Raw genomic sequence first — 23,545 nt, 5'->3', positions numbered from 1 at the left:
AAAAAACAACATGCACATAAGTACACAAGCACAAAGCATCACATCATCAACTTGATAAAGACAATCTTTCAAGCAAATACATTTCACATCATTAAAGAAATCAAGTTAAGGATGCTACATAATCAAGTTGTCAAAGACGATTCTACATCAACATCCAATCAAGTTAGTCAAGCTATCATCTACATCAACAATTTTTGCAGCAATTCAACAACAATTTTTTGGCAATTGCACTTGCACCATTTTTTTAAGCTCAATACAAAACTGTAACTTGCAAATCATAATTTGTAAGTTGGATTGTAATCAAAGTCAAATTAAGTTGAATTGTAAGGGTGCATTCTCGGTTGAAACTGACACCCACACTTTGAATTGATAGAGAATCAATTAAACCAGGTGAATACATTAAAGTCAAGTAAGTCTTCAACTGAGTCATCAAGATTGAACTTGTCATTTGTCATTTGGGTGCATTTTCGACAGTGTTCGACACCCATCATTTTTCAGCACATTCAGTGCATCACTAAGTGCAGTAATCACCCAGGAGTTCAAGACAATAGGTGTTTAAAGCAAGTACAACAATCATCAACAAGCGACCATGTCATTAAAAATAATAAAAAAAACAAGTATTTCAAGTCAAAATAATCAAGCAAGCGAGCGTGTTCATAAAATAATCAAGCAAGCAATCATCATCAAACGAGTGTGACTTCTAATCTTCAAGTAAGCATCAAAACAAGCATGTGTCTACAACAACCTCACTAAGATCAAGTGAGCGTGTCAAGTAACCAAATCAAGTGCTACAGTTCAATGCACAATAAATGAGCCTATGTAAAGTTCATTACAACATTCATAAAGTTCATTTCAGGCAAAGTGATCATCATCAAGTGAGCGTCAAGTCAACAATTCAAGCAAGTGTTTAAAGAATCAACAATCAGCAAACAGCACAAGGGCGCAATTTTCAAGCACGACTTCTACACCAAGCAATCCTAACTTCAAAGTAAGCAAGAAAACATGGCGACACACATTCAACTATCCAAAATTCTTCACAATTTAATGTTATCATTAGCCGATGACGTGGTGCACATCAACAAAACCACTCTTGCTGACATTCAAGTGCATCTTCAACATGCACATGAAATGATTGAGTTCCTTCAACTAGAATTGCAACTGCAGAGAATTGAGTTGAAAGAGAAGTGTGTTGCTTCCAAGTATTTTCCAGATATAGCTAATCATTTGAACTCATTCATCCAACCAGCTTCAAGTGTTGAAGTTGTTCTAGTGAAACATTCTTCCAAACCCATCATTAAGCCATGGGAAGAAATTCAATGTAATCGAAATCGACACGGCTTAGGATATGTCGAAGATAACGATAACTTACATATCCCTGCTTATTCAAAGCCCATTCAGTTCGTCAGTGCCGGATTACTTGAACATATCACCTCAACAAGTTCTTCGCAAGTTGCAGACAGGCATCAATACATACAAACTCAAGTTGCATATAAACCAAAATGTTCTCATTGTCAAAGAACTGATCATTTGGAAGATCAATGTTTTGATCTCCATGCTTGTCACCATTGTGGCAAGTCCAATCATGCATCAGAGAAATGCTGCAATCAATGATAGTCAGCCAGATTGAAGATAAATTATTCATGGATTGATCCCTGGGAATGGTCATCCACAGCTAGAAGATTGTACAAGTTTTACAATCGGATTCACTCACACATATTGCAGCCAACAGTCAAATGACGATGGTACTCTCATGCAGTTGAATAGGGGAGTACAACAGTGAAACTCTCCTACACCTAAAGGGGGGGAGTTCAGATATCAAATGCAGATGATTGTCTCTCCTTTCAATTGACAAAGGGGGGAAAATGTCAATGAAATTGACAAGTGGTTGTCAGACTGAAAATATCGACAACATCAGTGAAGCAGCCAATGGGCATCTTCATCAGCTAGTGGGTGATCATCATTAACAAATACGCCAGTGGGCATTCATCAAATTGTGTCAGTGGACACCAGATGCTGATTTCAAGCAAAGGAAAGTTGGATCCTTTTGTGGCTTGGCAAATGATGGAGTTGTCAAGTGACATTCAGAGATGAACCAGACGTGCAGTTGATTCATGTTCTCTTCAGATTTGAGTTTTTTTTAGCATCTAGCTTTGGTGGTTTTTCAGGAAAATGTTTTTTTGAGGATCAACTTGAGAACTTGGAAGATGGTTACTTATTCATTTTGGATTTATCTTTGAAGGGGGGAATGTTAGCCTCACTCTCTTAAAAATCTATAATAAATCCAAATATTAAATTAAATAAATAAAATCATGAGAATTCCTCAAACTAAGGATTCTAGATTGTATGAGATCTTCAAGTAGCTCTCCTAAATTAGTGTGTAAGTTTAGAAATTGTCTCAACCAAGTGAGTCTAAGATGGATGCACTATCTTAAGACCACTCGCTCATGTATTTAAATGTATTATTAAATTATTTGAATTAAAGGAGAGATATACATGAGCATGAGAGACCACATGATGGCTCTTTGCCTTTTCTACCAGTTTGTCTTTTGTGTGTAGTTGGTTTGATTATTGTGTGTGTTTAATATGGCTGAGTGGTTTCAACAGTCCCATGAACTTGGTTATTATTTTTCCTTTATCAACTTTATTACATAGATTTTTGACCAAGGTTGTTACACACCCCTCCCCCTTGGGGGAACACTGTCCGGTGTTTAATGACACCTATAACCAGTAAAACCGTTGAGAAGCAAAACATACTACCCATGGAGATTTATAACTTAGCTCGGCGTAGTATTTACAATGATCAACCTACTGAAAAGAAAACCAACACGGAAATCATAACAACCTAACAACCATAACCACATGAAACGCATACTACTTATTGGAGATTTATAACACATCTCATGGCAGTATTTACATCCATATATATATATACACATACCGAAATACCACACCAAAAAATATACCAAAAGACATCCACTCAACTAGCGAATAAAGAAGGATAAATAGCTCACATCTAATCAACCATCTCCCATGTAGCTTCATCGAGCCAAAAGTGCTTTCACTACACTTTAACCTACTCAATTGCCCAATTCTGGAGCATGAAAATCTTTCTTTGCAAAATACACTAAGGTTCCGGATGAAATTTTCATTCTGGCTCCACCTGCAATATAGATGAGTCAATCACATGATCATCATATTTAACATACTTCTTAAGAAATGACACATGGAAAACATCATGGGATTTCACTGTCAGAGGTAGTGCAAGTCAATAGGCTACTGTTCCAATCCTCTCAAGAATCTCAGAAGGCCCACAAAAATAAGGTGCCAGCTTGGCACATGATCCAAGGATCTCTTCTTGGGCTTAATCCTCCAGTACACCTATTCCCCAACTTGAAACTCCTTAAACATCGTTTTCTAATCTGTATAACTCTTTTGTATATCCTATGTTATCTCTAAATATTTCTTGATAACCTGCATTTCTTGTTCCATCTCTGCCAATATTTCTAGCCCTATCAATACCCTATGCATTGGATCACTACAACTCCACCCATAAAATGCCTCAAACATACTCATCCTCAGAGACTCTTGATACCCATTGTTGTAAGCGAACTCAACCAGTGGAAGATATTCTTCCCACTTTCACTGCTGATGAATCATATACATCCTTAACATGTCCTTCAGTATCCTGTTGACCCTCTCTGTTTGTCCATTTGTTTGTGGATGATAAGTTGTGTTGAAGGCCAACTCTGTACCCAAACCTACAAATAACTCTTTCCAAAATCTAGAGGTAAACTTAGCAACCTTATTTGACACAATCTTCTTTGGAACATCATGCAGTATCACCACATCTCTGATGAATACATGTGCTACATCATTAGCATACTCGGTAGACTTTATTAGAACTAAGTGTGCTACCTTTGTCAACCACAACCATAATAGAAACATGTTGTTTGGATGTCGTCGACAAATCTGTAATGAAATCCATGGAAATGACCTCCTATTTCCACTTTGGAATCAGAATCAACTGTAGTAATCCACTTGTATGCATACACTAGACTGATTTTACCTGTTGACAATCCAAGAATTAGCCACAAACTCTACCACTTCCTTCTTCAAATTCAGTCAATAGTAGAACTTCTTCACCTCTTTCAATGTCTTTTGATATCCCGAGTGACCTGAATATGACTTAGCCTGAAATTCCCTCAAGATAAGCTTCTTGAGCTCATTATTGTTTGGCACATACATCCTGTCCCTAAATATGACCAAACCATTTTCTATGAGATGATAGTCCACATCTTGATCACATGTACTCTTCTATAACCCATGCATAAGCTCATGGAGAAGAGCATGGAGAAGATGGAGACTAGCAGAAATATGGCACAAGGGTAGCAAGGTATGACTCAAGGGATGATGGACGTGCAAAAGATGGATGGCGAACCTCGTTCTCAGGAGGATCTGGTCAAGTGCGACCCACAAGTAATCGATAGGGCTTCTGCTCTTCGTCGCTGATATCGAGTACCTCCTCTCCTCATTCTATTTATAATGTTGTAACTAAAATTTCATTGCTTGCACAATTATCTGTATGAAATATGGTCTCCATGCTAGGTACAATTTCTCTGTCACATGTGGGATTTATCCACTTTCTGATTTGGACCTTCTAATTATACTTTTAAATAATTATGGACTTATATCTTTTGCTTCAACTCTTTTCTTGTATACTTGTATGAATCCTTATTTTTTCCTTTGTCTTATTCGTTCCAATCTTATGTGTGTTCTATTAACTTCTCAATCTTTGATATGCAGTTCTAGGCTCAATCTGTGAGATTTTCTTCTAATTTTTCTCATTCGGGCATTTTACAGAATTTAGCTGAGACTTTCTATTTCTGGAAAACCTTCAGTTTTACCAGAATTGCTAACTCTTCCTATTAACTACTTCCAACTCATTCATGCATTTAACATTTTGTTCTTATGTTTGGCTTAGCAAACAAATAGTGCAACTAAACTGTCACATGTTTCTGACTCATTCATCTATTAACCCAAAGGATCTATTAATCATAACATGTTATCAAAATAGTTGTCAACTCAACCGACCGTGCAAGATATTGCCACATTGCCAAACCAAGATGCTGAATCATTCATCCAAGGCCTTTGGTTATGGCCCAAAGGTTTTATTTTATAGAATTTATGAACATATAGCTTTCGAGTATTCATTCCATAATACTTTAAACATAGGACCGAAGCCTTTTAATACATGGTCACTACTAAACATTGGTGCCATATAAGTCTTGGACCCAAGTGCTTACACTTGCCAAAATAACTCTGCAACCATTTTTAATTATATCTCCTCCCATGCTTGTGCTTAGCCTCTTATCCACCATAGGACTCAGTGTTGTGACCGCTACTCAAACCTTAAGGTGTTAGAGTCTTTTTAAGCATGCGAGGGCTTATTTTCCTTTGTAAAACCTCTGTGCCCTTAGTATTCTTTTGCCGAACATGGAACCACCTTCGTGGTGCTCTTTACCAAGCGCAATAATCTTATGCCCCTTTATAATCCACCAGGGTCTTCCTTGCAGGATGAGTTATCCCGATGGGGTCCTCCTGCAATAGCAAGAGCCCATAGAAAATATCTTTGGGTTAGGTTAACTCTGACATGCGCAGGTCATTCCCAATGCCCAATCATGCCGTTGATCTTCCTTTGTGCCACTCCAAGACCTTTCAGGGTCATATCAATGGGATGAAGTCATGGTGACATCACTTTTGCTATGTGTCAGCCTATGATTCGTGAAATGTGTCACCTAGAAATGGACCATTTAGGTACCCCAAAACACCAAATATGAATGCCACATGTCATGCTCCCATTCACTAGTTCTAACGTCATAATCCTTCGTCACGTGGGCCCATAATATGCCACCATGTGTCCCATTTTTAGAGAGGAGAAAGAAGGGTCCTACAACATTGTTTTGCACCATATTTCCTTTATAAAAAATTAATGACTCCTGGCTTATTCCTGTACAAACCCTCTCTCGGTCAACGCTCCTCTAGTCGCTACCTTGTATTATTTTCGGGCTAGCTTCAGTGGGCTCTGATGTCAATATGAGGGCCTCCCAATTAAGTCTTTCACAAATGGTTAAGCCTGCCACTTTTTTTTCAGGCCACCTCTACGCTTCTATGTCATCCCGCTTAACTTCTTAAGGTTCTCTTTTCTAATTTCTGGGATGCACCCATCGGGGTAACTGTTGCGGGCTTGTTGGAAATAATACTGAGAGGGGGGGTGAATCAGTATTATCAGATCAATCAAACTTTTTCAATGCTCAGAAACATATACGCTACTTCAGTTAAGTGAACCAGCGTGTACACGCTACTGTGACTAAATAAAACAGTGTATAAGAAGAAAACTTATAATTTAGTTAGATTAATCTTCAGTTAAGTGCATCAGGACATTATTCACCACATTAACAGTAAAGAGGTGCAGTATAACAGAACAGATCAAAAGCCACACACATGAACACCAAGATATAAGGTGGAAACCCAATGTGGGTGAAAACCACCTGCTGCAAGTCGTCTCTATCTTTCTTTAATATAAAACTTCAGTTTACAATCTTTTTGTACTGGTGCAGCCTTATACCAGTACGCAGGCTACAACCTGCAGAAGGCTACAACCTTCTCTCGTTCTCCAAACTTCCTTGGAAGGGAGCTCCAACCCCCTTTTTCTCTTGTACTACCTAAGATACTAGTACGTAGGTGCTGGCCTACAATCTTCTTTCCTTCAGGTACCACTTTTCATACATTTTCAGACTGGATATTCCTGAAGCACAACATTACAATCTGAAGACTACAATTCATTCACCTTTCACAACAGATCATTGAAGCATAAAACAACCAAACTTTGAATCACTGAACCACTGAACCCTGTCAATCACCAGTTACCAGAACACAGAGCAGACTACAGAACTCTGCAATAACAGTCAGACCCAACTGTAGACCCAAAATCAAGCTTCAAAAGATATACGCTACTTCAATGAGCAAAACCCGCGTATACACGCGCTTTTACCGAAGCCAACCTGCGTACAGATCTAAAAATAAACTCTCTCAATTTGCAGCTGTACCAGACATCAGTTAGACCCAGAACATAACATTGCGACAGTATGCAGATCTAGAAATACGCATAATCAACCATATCATGATAGTGCATTTCAAACCATTAGATCCCAATCTATCCTTAGATCTAGTCTTCCATCAACCGATGTGATCTCTCCTTGGCTTAGATCAAGCAACCCAGAACCTGCATGTCAGATCTCTTTCTTTTTCAGATATTCAAGCCTTCTCAAAAGATGATTTTGCCTAATGATATTCTTCTCCTTATATAGCCTTAGGCCTTGCTTAATACCAAGAGCCAAAACCATAGAAATCCAAAACCATCAACTTCAAAACTAGAGATCTACACGACTGTCGAGGTACTTTGGTCCAAAGACATGGGCACAAGTACCGAGGACTAACTATCATGGACCAAAAGGAAACTTCCCGACATATACGCATTTTTCTGTTCATGCATCTGCGTGTATACGCGACTTATTATATAGCTCTCCTGCGTATACGCGACTTAGTATGCATATCACCAGCGTGTATACGCAACTCTGACTTAATTAACCTGCGTATATGAGATTTCTTCTTCATTATGTAGACTGAACGGAGATCTGTCATCAAAGAGAGTTGCCATCAAGGACAACACCTGCATCATAGCGCCATACCTGAGCCAAAATGCCAACAATCTCCCCCTTTGGACTTGATGGCAACCTTCAGATCCTTAGAATCATTCTCCCCCTTTGTCATCAAGGGCAAAGGGCTGTGCTCCCCCTGAGAACATGCTGATACCTCTGCTTGGCTGTGCTGAAACATGCTCCCCCTGACTGTAGGCAAGATCTGCAAAAGATGTTCTTCAACAAGAACCAAGACTTATACACCATAAGGGACCTTTCTATCACAAAAAGACTCAATACATACATCCATACTCCCTACATCAGAAACAATCAATTATATTACATCATTCATCCCAGGCATAGTGGGGAAACCAACATAGGCCGTTACATGACCTTGACATCATAAAAGAGATATGACATAGAGACAACAGATCTAGACCAAGACTTATGAAAGTCACCAGCAGCATCTGAGAAACATCTTTTTAGATCAGCAACCAGGATTTCTTTCTGAGCTCCTTCTCCTGAACCCAACAACCAAAACATCTGAATGCCAACAATGCTTTATGAGACTTTTAAGCTGCTCCCCCTGAACCTATGCCTGCTGCACCCCCTGAAACTGTGCCTGAAGAATTCTGACATACCCATTGCTGTTCAGGACTCCAGAGATTGCCCTTGCTGTTCAGAACTTCATATACGTGATTTCTCCTGCATGAAACTGCGTATGTACGCGGATATACTTTCTGCAACAAGCGTCCAACATACATGCGACTTCCTTTTCCGTAACCTGCGTATATACGCGGATATCCCTTCCGTAACCTGCGTATACCAACTTTTCTGTAGAATAAACAAACTTCAACAGCAGGATGAAGCATCAACTACTCCCAGCTTTTGTCTGAGATATTCAAAAGTTTCCCTGGGCAGTGGTTTTGTGAGAATATCAGCAACTTGTTCTTTAGAAGGAACATACTCCAACTTGACCTTCTGCTCAAGCACTTGTTCCCGAAGAAAATGGTACTTGATTGGTATGTGCTTGGTCTTTGAGTGCATGACTGGATTCTTTGAAATGCTGATTGCACTTGTATTATCACATAAGATAGAGACGGGTGGAGTGCAAGTGATTTGAAAGTCCTGCAAGGTCTGCATCATCCAAAGAAGTTGTGTGCAACAAGATGCTGCAGCCACATATTCTGCTTCAGCTGTAGATAAGGCAATCGAACTCTGTTTCTTGCTGAACCAAGATACTAATCTGGAACCCATGAAGAAAGCACCACCACTTGTGCTTTTCCTATCATCCACACTTCCAGCCCAATCTGCATCTGTGTAAGCATGAAGAGTGAGATCTGTATTTCTGGGATACCATAAGCCATAGTTTTGGGTCCCTTGAAGATATTTGAAGATTCTTTTGACTGCTTGAAGATGAGTTTCCTTTGGGTTGGCTTGAAATCTTCCGACCATTCCTACTGCATGTGTAATATCTGGTCGAGTACCTGTCAAATAAAGCAAACTCCCAATCATGGATCTATAAGTGGGTTGGTGAACTGCTGCTGATTCATCATTTGCACTGAGGCTGCATCCTGTAACCATGGGTGTACATACTGGCTTTGACTCTTCCATGCCATACTTCTTCAAGATCTGCTTGAGGTATTTGGTTTGAGACAAGAAGATACCTCCTTCATTTTGTTGGATTTGCAATCTAAGAAAATATGTCAATTCTCCAAGAAGTGATATTTCGAATTCTTTCTGCATAACCAAGGCAAAGTTTTGACTCATAGTCTCTTCATTGCTGCCAAAAATAATATCATCTACATAAACAACAAGAATTAGCAATTTGTTATTTTCAACTTTTATATAGAGATTGCTATCTGCTGATCCTTTTGAAAAGCCTTGTTGGTGAAGATATTTGTCCAACCGATAGTACCAAGCCCTTGGAGCTTGTTTGAGTCCATAGAGAGCCTTTTTCAATCTGCATACAAGGTTTGGATCATTCCCAAGAATGAAGCCATCTGGCTGCTCAATATATACTTCTTCTTCTAAGTCTCCATTCAGGAAGGCTGATTTCATGTCCATTTGAAATATCTTGAAGTTTTGAAAGCTTGAGAGAGCAAGGAACATTCGGATGGCCTCAAGTCTTGCCACAGGAGCAAAGGTCTCTTCAAAATCTATTCCTTCTTGCTGTGCATACCCTTTACAAACAAGTCTGGCCTTGTTTCTAATTACTTCTCCATTCTCATTTAATTTATTCTTGAAGACCCATTTTGTTCCTATTACATTCTTATCTTTTGGTCTAGGAACTAATTCCCAAGTGTTGTTCTTTTCGATTTGCTCAAGTTCTTCATCCATTGCTTTGACCCAACATTCATCTTTGCATGCCTCTTTCACATTTTGTGGTTCAGTGGAGGAGAGTAATGCCAAGTAGCTTGAAGCTTCTGCAAGTGTCCTTCTTGTTTGTACTCCTGCTTCTTTCTGCCCCATAATCTGAGTTTCTGGATGATTCTTTTGAACATATCTGGATGGAGTCTTCTCTTCTATTCTTGTCTGCTCCTCTGGTTCTTCTTGAGATTATTCTTCTTCTTGAGGTTCTTCTTCTTCATCATTCCGCCTTTGAGAGTAGCCTTCATCTTCTTCAATGTCTTCATGATGAACTTGCCTAGGAATATATCCCTTCTCATCAACCCGAAGAAAATAATTAGCCACACTTTCATCATTATACATCTTGAGAGTCTCATATTGAATCCTGAGAGTTTGAAGTTTAGCTTGTTTTACCTATTCATCTCCTTCATAGCTAGTGATCATTTTGTCCCATATCTCTTTTGTTGATTTGAAGTGCATGACCTTCATGAATTCTGTTTGGGATATACTTCCTAATAGAGTACTGACTGCTTTTGCATTTGTTTCATACTGCTTTTTCTCAGCTGGATCTGTAGGAGTAGCTGAAGGAAAAGCATAGCCTGTTTCTACAATGTTCCAAACTTCTGTACCAAGAGATTGAAGATATGCAGTAACTCTTACCTTCCAATAATTGAAATTTGTCCCATCAAAAATCGGTGGCCTGATTGATGCTTCTTTCTCGTAGTTGCTCATGATGAATGATCTACCTTCAAGCGATCAAGCTTCTCTGAAGGACCTGCTCTGATACCAATTGTTGGAAATAATACTGAGAGGGGGGGTGAATCAGTATTATCAGATCAATCAAACTTTTTCAATGCTCAGAAACATATATGCTACTTCAGTTAAGTGAACCAGCGTGTACACGCTACTGTGACTAAATAAAACAGCGTATAAGAAGAAAACTTATAATTTAGTTAGATTAATCTTCAGTTAAGTGCATCAGGACATTATTCACCACATTAACAGTAAAGAGGTGCAGTATAACAGAACAGATCAAAAGCCACACACATGAACACCAAGATATAAGGTGGAAACCCAATGTGGGTGAAAACCACCTACTGCAAGTCGTCTCTATCTTTCTTTAATATAAAACTTCAGTTTACAATCTTTTTGTACTGGTGCAGCCTTATACCAGTACGCAGGCTACAACCTACAGAAGGCTACAACCTTCTCTCGTTCTCCAAACTTCCTTGGAAGGGAGCTCCAACCCCCTTTTTCTCTTGTACTAGCTAAGATACTAGTACGTAGGTGCTGGCCTACAATCTTCTTTCCTTCAGGTACCACTTTTCATACATTTTCAGACTGGATATTCCTGAAGCACAACATTACAATCTGAAGACTACAATTCATTCACCTTTCACAACAGATCATTGAAGCATAAAACAACCAAACTTTTGAATCACTGAACCACTGAACCCTGTCAATCACCAGTTACCAGAACACAGAGCAGACTACAGAACTCTGCAATAACAGTCAGACCCAACTGTAGACCCAAAATCAAGCTTCAAAAGATATACACTACTTCAATGAGCAAAACCCGCGTATACACGCACTTTTACCAAAGCCAACCTGCGTACAGATCTAAAAATAAACTCTCTCAATTTGCAGCTGTACCAGACATCAGTTAGAACCAGAACATAACATTGCGACAGTATGCAGATCTAGAAATACGCATAATCAACCATATCATGATAGTGCATTTCAAACCATTAGATCCCAATCTATCCTTAGATCTAGTCTTCCATCAACCGATGTGATCTCTCCTTGGCTTAGATCAAGCAACCCAGAACCTGCATGTCAGATCTCTTTCTTTTTCAGATATTCAAGCCTTCTCAAAAGATGATTTTGCCTAATGATATTCTTCTCCTTATATAACCTTAGGCCTTGCTTAATACCAAGAGCCAAAACCATAGAAATCCAAAACCATCAACTTCAAAACTAGAGATCTACACGACTGTCAAGGTACTTTGGTCCAAAGACATGGGCACAAGTACCGAGGACTAACTATCATGGACCAAAAGGAAACTTCCCGACATATACGCATTTTTCTGTTCATGCATCTGCGTGTATACGCGACTTATTATATAGCTCTCCTGCGTATACGCGACTTAGTATGCATATCACCAGCGTGTATACGCAACTCTGACTTAATTAACCTGCGTATATGAGATTTCTTCTTCATTATGTAGACTGAACGAAGATCTGTCATCAAAGAGAGTTGCCATCAAGGACAACACCTGTATCATAGCGCCATACCTGAGCCAAAATGCCAACACACATGTCATGCTCCCATTCACTAGTTCTAACATTATAATCCTTCGTCACGTGGGCCCATAATATGCCACCATGTGTCCCATTTTTAGAGAGGAGAGAGAAGGGTCCTACAACATTGTTTTGCACCATATTTCCTTTATAAAAAATTAATGACTCCTGGCTTATTCCTGTACAAACCCTCTCTCGGTCAACGCTCCTCTAGTCGCTACCTTGTATTATTTTCGGGCTAGCTTCAGTGGGCTCTGATGTCAATATGAGGGCCTCCCAATTAAGTCTTTCACCAATGGTTAAGCCTGCCACTATTTTTTTCAGGCCACCTCTATGCTTCTATGTCATCCCGCTTAACTTCTTAAGGTTCTCTTTTCTAATTTCTGGGATGCACCCATCGGGGTAACTGTTGCGGGCTTACCTGTCATATGGGCTTCGCCTGCACCAATAGAAATTTTGTCTGTTGTGTTGTTGCTCCAACATTTTCCTGCCTATTGTATAATTCCACTTTAACTTTGTTTGCCCTTTTCTTTCTTCGGGGTGTTATCTCTAGGCTAAATCTATTGGGTGGGATCTTCCACCGTCCAATAAAAAACAATCTTGCTGCTACGCTTGGATACCAACATTTGGTCAATCCTTTTTATTTTGCGGTGCTGCAATGGAATCCGCTACATTTGCTTGTGTTTCAAACTAACCATGTGCTCCAAAGCACTTCCAACTAACTTTACATCTGCATAGTTTGACGTTGGAATTTCCTGACTTCGATAGGCTATATATTTCAAACCAGGAGGCCATTTCCAGACTTCTGCATACCAATGGAAATCTCTTTTGGAGCTCTTACATCTAGGTGGGATCCATCTACATCTGACATGATCTACTACATAAAAAATAAACCCAAAGTATGTGCACCTTCTTCATCCATGTTGATCTTCACCCTTCTTCTTGTGCTTGGAACCTAATCTTCTGAGGCATCCTTTGACACTTTCATCATATGTTGCCATCTGATGTAATTAATGATAACACCATCATCAAATGAATTTAAAGTTTCCATGCTTTTCCTTTTCCAACAATCTTTTCCTTTGCCACGAATGACAACACATTTCCAACATGATCAATAGTAAAACTATTTGTTACAATGTCTTTTCTTTTTTTTTAGCTTAATTTGGTTTAACTTTTTGGAAAATTTAAGCTTGAATCAAGAATCTACTACAACCAAGAATTCATTGATTATAGATGTTTCCTTCTTTGATGGATAAGGTTAGAAGTTGTTTACTCTCTTGAGTTGAGTGATAGGTTTTGCTCAATAAGTTCCTTGAAAAATATTTCCAAGAAGAGTGGTGGTCCACAAAGGGACAACACATATCATATTTATATTCATAAATTGATTGACAAAATATACTCACTCCATTTGAGTATCATGAAAAAGATAAGTCCAATTAAATTATGGACTAAAAATTCAGTAGCAACTTTTGAAAGGAATGGTTTCAATAAGTAGGAACTTGATTAACCATAAGTATCTCATACCATCCAATGACAAATGGATCAAGTGGTAAAAAAATCCCTTGAAGGGTACTTGAAGAACTTTGTCAATGATTCTGAATTGCAGTGACACAAATGGTTACACCTTACATAATGGTGACACAACACTACCTATCACACTTCAACAAAAATGACTCATTTTAACACTTTATATGAATACCCAACATTGTCAATAAAAAAAATGTTGTTGTCAATTTCAAATTTCCTAATGTAAAAAGACTATTTAACCACTTGTGGTGAGATCCTTGGCATCCTAAAGAATCATCTTGAACAAGAAGGTAATGATATTCATGAAAATCATCTATGCTAATGAAAAATGCTTTATCTTAGAATGCTTTGCTTACACTCACACTAAGTCTCAATATTTCAATATTTCTTATAATATTGATTTTCATAAATTATTGATTTTTGTAAACTAAAGAGAAAGCTACAAAAGTTTCTCCAAACTTGTTAATTATAAGCACAAAATATTAAAGCAAATCAATCATTATTTTTTTTCTTAAAATTCAAAATTGATATAAATAAATAACAATTATTTACATCATTATTATTAATATATGATAAAAACATCCCCCAATCGAGGTGCAGTCCAGGTCATTGTCCTACTCGCGACTCACATAATGGTGATTAGATGGAAGGCATGGAGGAGGGGCGATTGGGATAGGTGTGATCAAGTGGAGGCAATGGGAGGCATGGGAGGTAGTGCAACATGCGTTAAATGTTGATGTGTTATAACATCCCAAGTGGTGGTAGTGGGTATCGCATTACACGCATTTTTATTGTGGTACAGAGAGGTTCCAAGAGATGTGAGGAAGAACTATCGTTCTTGTTCGGTAGAAAGCTTGGAAGGGAGGCAATAGTTGCGGGAGATCACTCAGGTTAGCTCAATGGCAAGGGTAATAGGGTATGTATCATTTCTCTCCACCCATCCTTGCTCGTGACATACCAACTCTCTAAATTCCTGTTAGATTTTCGCCCCTCCATGCAAATGGGAGAATGTGGGTCTTGGCAATGTTTGTTCATCTAAAGAGCATATCTCTGTGGCTCAATTCTATTTTGAAATTTTTGTTTCCAAGTCGATATCCATTTCTTATTGAATCTTATTGCTATGTATGGGAATGTATGGTTTTATTTGGGCTTCTCTGTGTGGAAAGAATATACCGCCTAGGTGGAATGGTTGTTTCCATGTTTGGTTGAATTGGTTTGTGATTACTCTCTACTTGTCATCGGTGTTGGTTTTAAAATGTATAGGTGTTTGTATACATGGGAAGGGGGTTGAGGCATTGGTGGGTGGTTATGTCATATGGCAAAGACATACCCTCTTTGGATTTAATTTACTCTATGAGATGACTGAGCAAAGACTGTGGGTAATGAGAAGAAAGAACTACTGGAGGATGGTCAACACATCTTGTTCTGCTTTCACTTTTCTTGGGTTTAATGTTTCTTGTTTCTTGCTCATGTTATTTGTAATTCTTCATGGGGTTTATAATTGGAGGGACCGCCTAGTCAACGAGCTGAGGGTATTCACTCATTCGGTGGTCTCGGTAGTCGATTATAGTATATCTCAAAAAAGGTTGACGGAGATGGAAAGACCATCCATGGGCACCAGCCAGTTTGGAAATGGGGGTTGCAGATGCAGTTGGAAGAGGGAGTCTCAGGGAGGCCGAGGAGTATCCTCATTGAGGCCGTCAATGAGAAGTGGAAGAAAACTAGATGCCCAACACATCACTAATTTGGCCCATACATTTACAACAGGTACTCCTGAGTAGGTAAGACAGATGATAACAGGTTGGGAGGTGGGCCTTAACCAACAAGTTCAGCAGGAAATCGAGGTGGAATATTGTCACCTACTGGTACCTGATCTTGGCCATACCCGTGGTCGTCTCACCCAGTACAAGTAGACAATTTACGTCTATTGGATGATGAAGAGCATAGTTTCCAGAGCTATCATGAATGCAACAGGGTCTATCAAAGTTGATCTTGTATTCTAGGAAATTTAGAAAGAATTCCAACTTGTTCAATTCCAAATTCAACAATAGAATGTCTGTCTGGGTCATATTGAGAAGCACATTTTGTGCCGTCTTCAATCTGAATTACCAAGTTCCAGTGCAAAGAACCCAACTCCCTTGAAGTCCTCTGATGAATAGTTTTAGTTATTTCCTTTTGTTACATTTTGAGGATGTATATGTCGGGTAGCAGTACTTACGTTAACATGTTAAGAGTGAACTGGTTTTTAGACATTCAGGCCTATAAGGCTAATTTTGACACACTGAAGAATCTTAGATTTTGGATGGCTTATAATGCGTTTTGATGGCCAACATACATGGTTTCCCAATGGGAAGGTTGAGGCCATGGAATGTCTTTTTTGGTTGTAACCTGCTTTGAAAATGAATGAATGAAATGCCCTACTAAGCTTACAATAAAAATATATGATAAAAACATAAATAAATAAAAAATTAACATATTTTTTTAATTTAAAATTTATGAAATACGGAGATAAATTTCATTTCTAAATTTATATCTAATTTTTGTCAATATTTAATAGACTCAAAATTTGAAATAACTTTATATTATTTAGATTTTAATAAGAACCTTTGGAAAGTAAACTGATTAGAATGTAAACAAGTGCTATATAGTAGCTAGTACTTACTGCTTAGTTTAAATAGAGCTAAACAAAAGTAGAAAAAATAAAGAACTAAAATTGCATATAACTAATCTTGTTACAACGAGATAATTACATTAGGAAAAAGAATGTAATAGTCTTTGATGCATTAGTTATTTATTATCTTTGTTCTTTTATGCTTGCTTGATGTTAGTAAATTAAATATTTTAATAAAGATGTGCTCAAGTGATGCTACATTGTAGTTGGTACCTATGCTTAGTTTAAATATACAAAATTAAAGTAAAAAATAATAGACATAAATATTTCATCAATAGTTTATATTCCATTATCTTTAAGGTTAACTCCATGTTAACTTGTTTCTAGAGTCTTCAATTCATTGTTACTATTATTTGCAGTTTCTCTTGTACAAAAAGAGGCTTTTTATAATATTCTTCCGAAAATAATATGTTAGAGTCACAAACCAAATGTTTTACTTGTCTACACACGAAACACATATTAATTAGAAAATACTATGATGTTATTAATGTTGAGAAGTGTAGCAAGAAAGACACAATTTGACTTTAGGCATAGTTAAATTGAGAAAATTCAAATTTCCACATCAGCAAACAACTTGGAGGCAGTTAACTAAGGTGACGTGGCTCTTTTCACTCCAATTAGAACACTAAATTTGAGTTAGTGGGCTTGGAGTCCATTTTGCATGTATTGATTCCTAAATTATAGCAATCTAGTCCAATTATTTTCAGTTGTACTTAGTTAAACTAGTTCTAACAGTTATTAGAGCCAGTTGGAGATTAGTTGTGAAGTGGGACAATAGTCTAACTCAGAGGTCATCTAGTTAACTGACCAATCAACCAAAAAATAGGTCATGCATGCAAGGAATTCAAATTTCTTAGTTATGGTGCAGATTCCAAGGCAATGTACTATTAATTATATACTAGATTGAGCGTACAGTTTAGAGCATTAGTCAGGTGATCAATCCTCAGTAATTGAGCTTGGATATAGGAGCAAGTGTGGGAAGTGCAAGTGAAGGCAGAGAAAGTGCGGAAAACGTGAGTGTAGGCAGTGCGAATGCAGGCAAAATGACTGCAGGGAATGTGAATGCTGGCAGAACGAGTGCAGGCAAAGTGAGAACAAGTTTACTCTTGCAGTTTATCCTAAGAGCGAGAGATCATAATTGTAATTGTTTCTCAATTCACTTGATTAATGAAAAATGAGCTTAAGGGGTTTTTAGCAATTTCTTTCCCTTAGAAACATTTGTGTACATGTGTATTTTATTATGCATGTTTGTGCATGTTGTTCTAAATTGTGAATTACTTTCCCAAGAGCAGTAGAGTAGAATTGTGTCTCTTGATTTAGATTTAATTTCTTGAGTAGTTGCATTTCTATCACCAAACTTTCTACATGGTATTAGAGCCCTGAAATCACATTAGAATCAGTCCTTGAATTCCTCATGTATAGTGATCATTGAAGAATTAATGAGTTGTTAGGAGGCAAAGTTATGGAGCCCTAGTTTAGGGTAGATCCAGAAGACCCTATGTGCAAACTTCTTAATGGAGCTTGAAGGTTGCTAGTTGGAAGATCAATGAGCCAATTTTAGTGACACAAAAAGTACCTATGATCATTGATATTAGTAGATTGAGGAGCAGAGATATTTCCCATAGGGAGATAGAGACTTAGAGGGAGTCTTGTTTCAGAGGGATCATCCCTATGGAAGCTAGTGCTTCAGGATATGGGGATATCAGACACATTATTACAGTAATTGCAGCAACAATGCAAAAGCATCAAAAAATCAGTAGCAAAAACAATATGAGTATATCATATTTTTCCATGCATGTGACTATACCTCCAGGAATGAGGCATGGTGATGTAGATCCTTAGTCCCAGAGTTGAAAATATTTGGGTAGGGTCCATTGAGGTGTTCTACTCATGGATCATTACCTTGCTATAAAGGCCCACAATATTCAGCAGCAGGAGGACAATATTTAGCAGCAGGAGGATCAGTTTCATTCATATACTGAGGAGTGCAGAGCAGTGTTGACAACATAGCAGTAGGCTCAGTAGCAAAGTCAACAATAACACAATTTTCTCAATAGACAGTTGTAGAGACACAGTTGATTCAGTTTTTTTTCTAGATGATTTTCAGTTGTAGTTGTTACAATAGCAGCAACAACAGTGAGAGGTAATGCTACAATACATTCCACAGGCGATGGAAAGGGGTGGTGGAAAATCCATTTCTTACTAAGAGGGAGTGTTGAGATGTGTAGTAAGAAAGGATCAATTTGACTTCACCCTTAGTCAAATTAAGAAAATTTGAATTTCCACATCATAAGACAACTTGGAGGAAGTTAACTGAGGTGGCATGGCTCTTGTCACTCAGTTAGAACACTAAATTTGAGTTTGTGGGCTTGGAGTCCAGTTTGCATGTGTTGATTTCTAAATTATAGCAATTTATTCCACCTATTTTCAGTTGTACTCAGTTAAACTAGTTCTAACAGTTATTACAGCCAGTTGGAGATCAGTTGTGTAGTGGGACAATAGTCTAACTCAGAGATCATCTAGTTAACTGATCAATCAACCAAAAAATATCTCATGAATGTAAGGAATTCAAATTGCTCAGCTGTGGTGTAGATTCCAAGGAAGTGTACAATTAATTATATACTAGATTGAGCATACAGCTTAGACTATTGGTCAGGCAATTAATCCTCAAGAATTGCGCAAGGAAATAGGAGCGAGTGTGGGCAGTCCGAGTGCAGGCAACACAAGTGTGGGAAACATGAGTGTAGGTGGAGTGAGAATAAGTTTACTCTTGCAGTTTTTTCTCGGAGCAAGAGATCATAATTGTAATTGTTACTCAATTCACTTGATTAATGCAAAATAGGCTTAAGGGGTTTTTAGTAATTGTTTTCGCCTAGAAATATCTATGTACCAGTATATTTGATGATGCATTTTTGCACATGTTGTTCTAAATTGTGAATTACTTTTTGTAGAGCAGTAGAGTAGAATTGTGTCTCTTGATTTAGATTTAATTTCTTGATTAGTTGTAATTCTATCACCAAAATTTCTACACTTAAATAATATAATCCAATGTTGAATCCTCAATGCATATGAGAACTCTTTTACTAATATCAACACCTTCAAGAAAGAATATAAAATTGTTCAATATGTTCAAGCGAAAGTATAAAATGCTTCAATACTCAATAAGATAATCATGCTTGTTTGCATAAGAAAATGACATAATACTACATCCAAGAACAATTAATTACTCATGTTACTTATACAATCGCTTATTAGGTTTAAAGTAACTGCTATCTTAATGCTTGAATCCTCAATGCACATGGAAGTTATTTTATTAATATCAACACTCTTAAGAAAGAAATATCAAATTGTTCAATATGTTCAAGTGAAAAACATAAAATTCTTCAGTAGTCAATAAGATAATCATGCTTTTTTGCATGAGAAAATAACCTAATACTACATTTGAGAACAATTAATTACTCATGTTACTTATACAATCACTTGTTGGGTGCATAGTAACTGCTATCTTGGCGCTTGAAAGCTTAATGTATTATCCAAAGGATATTCTCTACAAAAAATGTAAACATGCATAAGTTAGAAAGTATCAAAAAGGTTCTTCAACAAGAAGTGGTTGCTAGCTCATTTGACGTTACTAACTGAAATTGAATCTCACTTCTAGATAAAATGCTACCATTACTATTTTTATGGTGCATCATATTTGGATGCAAAAACGATACAATGAAAAGCCTCTTCAATTAGGAAGTTGTTCATGGTGGCATTTGTGCATTGAAATGAGATCGACGTTAGCTCAATTGGTGTGAATAAGTGAAATTGGACTTCATGACCAACTTGGCTAGACACATAACCATAATTTGTGTTATGCAAAGTGACATTTTGAGTGCCTACAATTGGAAATAATACTGAGAGGGGGGGGGTGAATCAGTATTATCACATTTATAAAACTTTTTATTTCCAAACTCTGATTCATATATGCTACTTCCACAACTTCTTATGATTATGTTAATTGATCTTCAATGAGTGCATTAGAACATTATCAACCATATTATCAGTTAACAAATGCAGTAACATAGAATAGATCATCACACATAAGGCACACACATGAACACCATGATATAAGGTGGAAACCCAATGCGGGAGAAAACCACCTGCTACAAGTCATCTCAATCTTCTTTAATAAGAAAATCATTTTACAATATTTTGTACTGGTGCAGTCTTATACTAGCACGGGAGCTACAACCCCCTTTGCTCTTGTACTAGCCGATCCATTTACTAGTACGCAGGTTGCTACCTGCTACAATGCTCCAAAGATTTCCTTTAGCTCTTGTACTAGCTTAGATACTAGTACGTAGGTGCTGACCTACAATCTTCTCTCCTCCAGGTACCACGTTTCATCAATTTTCAGACTGGATACACTGAAGCACAACACATAATCTGAAAGGCCACATTTCATCCAATTTTCATACTGGACCCAACAACAACATAAACAAGCTTCTGAATCACCCAAGCACTAGATCCATACATATACAAGTGAGTCATCAACCAGATCTAGTCCATCAGATCACATGAAGATAAGTCATTATGAACCCGATCCATTCATCTATCAAAAACTGAAACAAACTCTATCACTTCTCAGAATACTGTCATAATATCAGAAACCAGACATCACTTCAAAACCCAGAACACAGCAATGATAAACATGGACAGCTAAATATATTTCAAGAGAAGTACGCAGCTTCACCCATGTAATGCCTGCGTACAGTACGCATTGTTCCCAACTGCACACTTGCGTACCCACGCACTGTGCCTCAAAGACTTCTTGTGTACCTGCGCTCTGTATCCATTAAACTGCCTGCGCACCTCCGCAGCTGCAGCGCTTCTGTGCCTGCGTATCTGCGCACCTACAACGCTTCTGTGCCTGCGTATCTCCGCACTTTTCTTTCACTGTACCTGCATACCTTCGGGTATAGATAATTTCAAGACTTCAAGAATAACCCAGACTGTCAGATCTACAGATTTGATCATGCGCCGAAGTGATCTCAACCCATCAGTAGATTTGCCTCATTTAGATCTAGACATTACTCCTAAGATATCATAGTATTTTAGATCTAGATCCCATAAGATATTCAACCTCAAAAGCATATACAAGCCAAATGATCTCCTTTGCTTTATATAGGCAAGCTCTTCCTCAAATCATGGATCAATACCACGGGCCAAAACCATAATAACACAATACCGTCGGCTAAATACCAAGGGTTAAACATAAGAAACCCCACGTGTGCTTTTCTCTACCTTGAAGTGAGTGCACTGGGGGTACACACCTCCTGAACGGGATAATTGTGGGTATGTACGCACTTTATGTAACATCTTCCTGCGTGTACGCACCTTCTGTAAGGTGTACCTGCGTACCCCTTATTTTCTTCAATATTTGATAGCTGATCATCAACCTCTGCTGCTGACTTGAAGTACTGTGATCTATCACCTGAAAGGGTTGCCATCAAGGACAACACTTTAGCCATAATGCCAACAATCTCCCCCTTTGGACTTGATGGCAAAGCTTACTTGTGAACTTTCATCTGATCCCTTTGTGCTGTCCGGTAACCCATGCACTCTGTCACATCTGATATTTCTTCTGTAGATTCATCTGAATGTATACAAGTGAGATGATATTCTATGAGAGGGTTGCCATCAAGTACAACACATGCATCATAATGCCAACAATCTCCCCCTTTGGACTTGATGGCAACAACACCAAATCACTCTCTCCCTTTGACATCAAGGGCAAAGGGTTATGCTCCCCCTAAGAACATGCTCTCCTTGACTAAAAACCAGATCTGCTGAAGTCTCTGAATGAACTTCCCTTTTGTATATGCCATGGTGCTCCAATCTGATAATGCTCTTTCTGAGAACAAGCTGAGATGTCTGCTCTGCTATATAGTGCTGTTCATGCTCAAGCTCCCCCTGACTGCAAAAAGATGTTCTACAAGAAGAACATGACTCTATATATCATAAATGACCTTCCTATCACCAAAAGACTCAATACATGCATTCATCACAATGGTGATACATCAAAAGTTTACATATGATAACATCATTCATCCCAGGCATAGTGGGGAAACATAGGCCTTTACATGACCTGAAGAGATAACTACAAAAGAGACATACTATTACATAAAGACCAATCACCTAAGATAAATATCAGCAACAACACTGTATGATCTGCTTCATAGTATTTGTCAACAACAAGGTATGTCTGCATAAACTCATTCATAACCATCCAGATCTACATGAACTAAGAATCATCAAATGGAAGCATCTGTTCGAAACAACCTATCATCATATAGGTAAGATCTCATCATCATCATGTCTCCAACAATGCAACTTTGAATAATCATCCATGTATCCAGCCAACAATCCTCATCCATATATGTGCCAAGAACAATAAAGACTCCATGCAAGCATCATTAGAGAATCAACCACAAATCTGATCCAAGAACCATGTGAACAACTCATAACCATAGCAAGATGAAACATAAGCATTGTCACCAAGGACCATAATGCCAACAATGCATTAAGAACATATGCTCCCCCTAAACTGGTGCCATCTGTCAGATCTGATCATGCATATCAATAAGAAGAGTCAGCCAATAAATGCCTTAAGACAGGTACGCAGTTTTTCTTTATCTGCCCTGCGTAGCCACGCACTTCACCTTCTGCTACCCTGCGTACACCCGTAGAGATCCTTCTGTTGTACTGCGTACATACGCAGACAGTCTTCAACTACACCGTGTACCCACGCATCTGTTCCATCAGTTGCGCCGCGTGCTCCACGCACCTTTTCTTCTATCGCGCCGCGTACTTCTATGAACCTACGCAGGTTATCCTTCTATCGCGCCGCGTACCTACGATCTTACTACGCACCTCTTCTTCTGTCTCGCCGCGTCCTTCCGCATGTGCTCTTCTGATAAGCCGCGTACCTCCGCACAGGGACTGTGCCTTAACT

Source organism: Pinus tabuliformis, chromosome 1_2, assembly GCF_031772625.1.
Source record: "Pinus tabuliformis cultivar Carrire ecotype Pingquan chromosome 1_2, CPIR1, whole genome shotgun sequence".
Lineage (NCBI taxonomy): Eukaryota > Viridiplantae > Streptophyta > Pinopsida > Pinales > Pinaceae > Pinus > Pinus tabuliformis.
Note: the sequence above shows the minus strand (reverse complement) of the source record.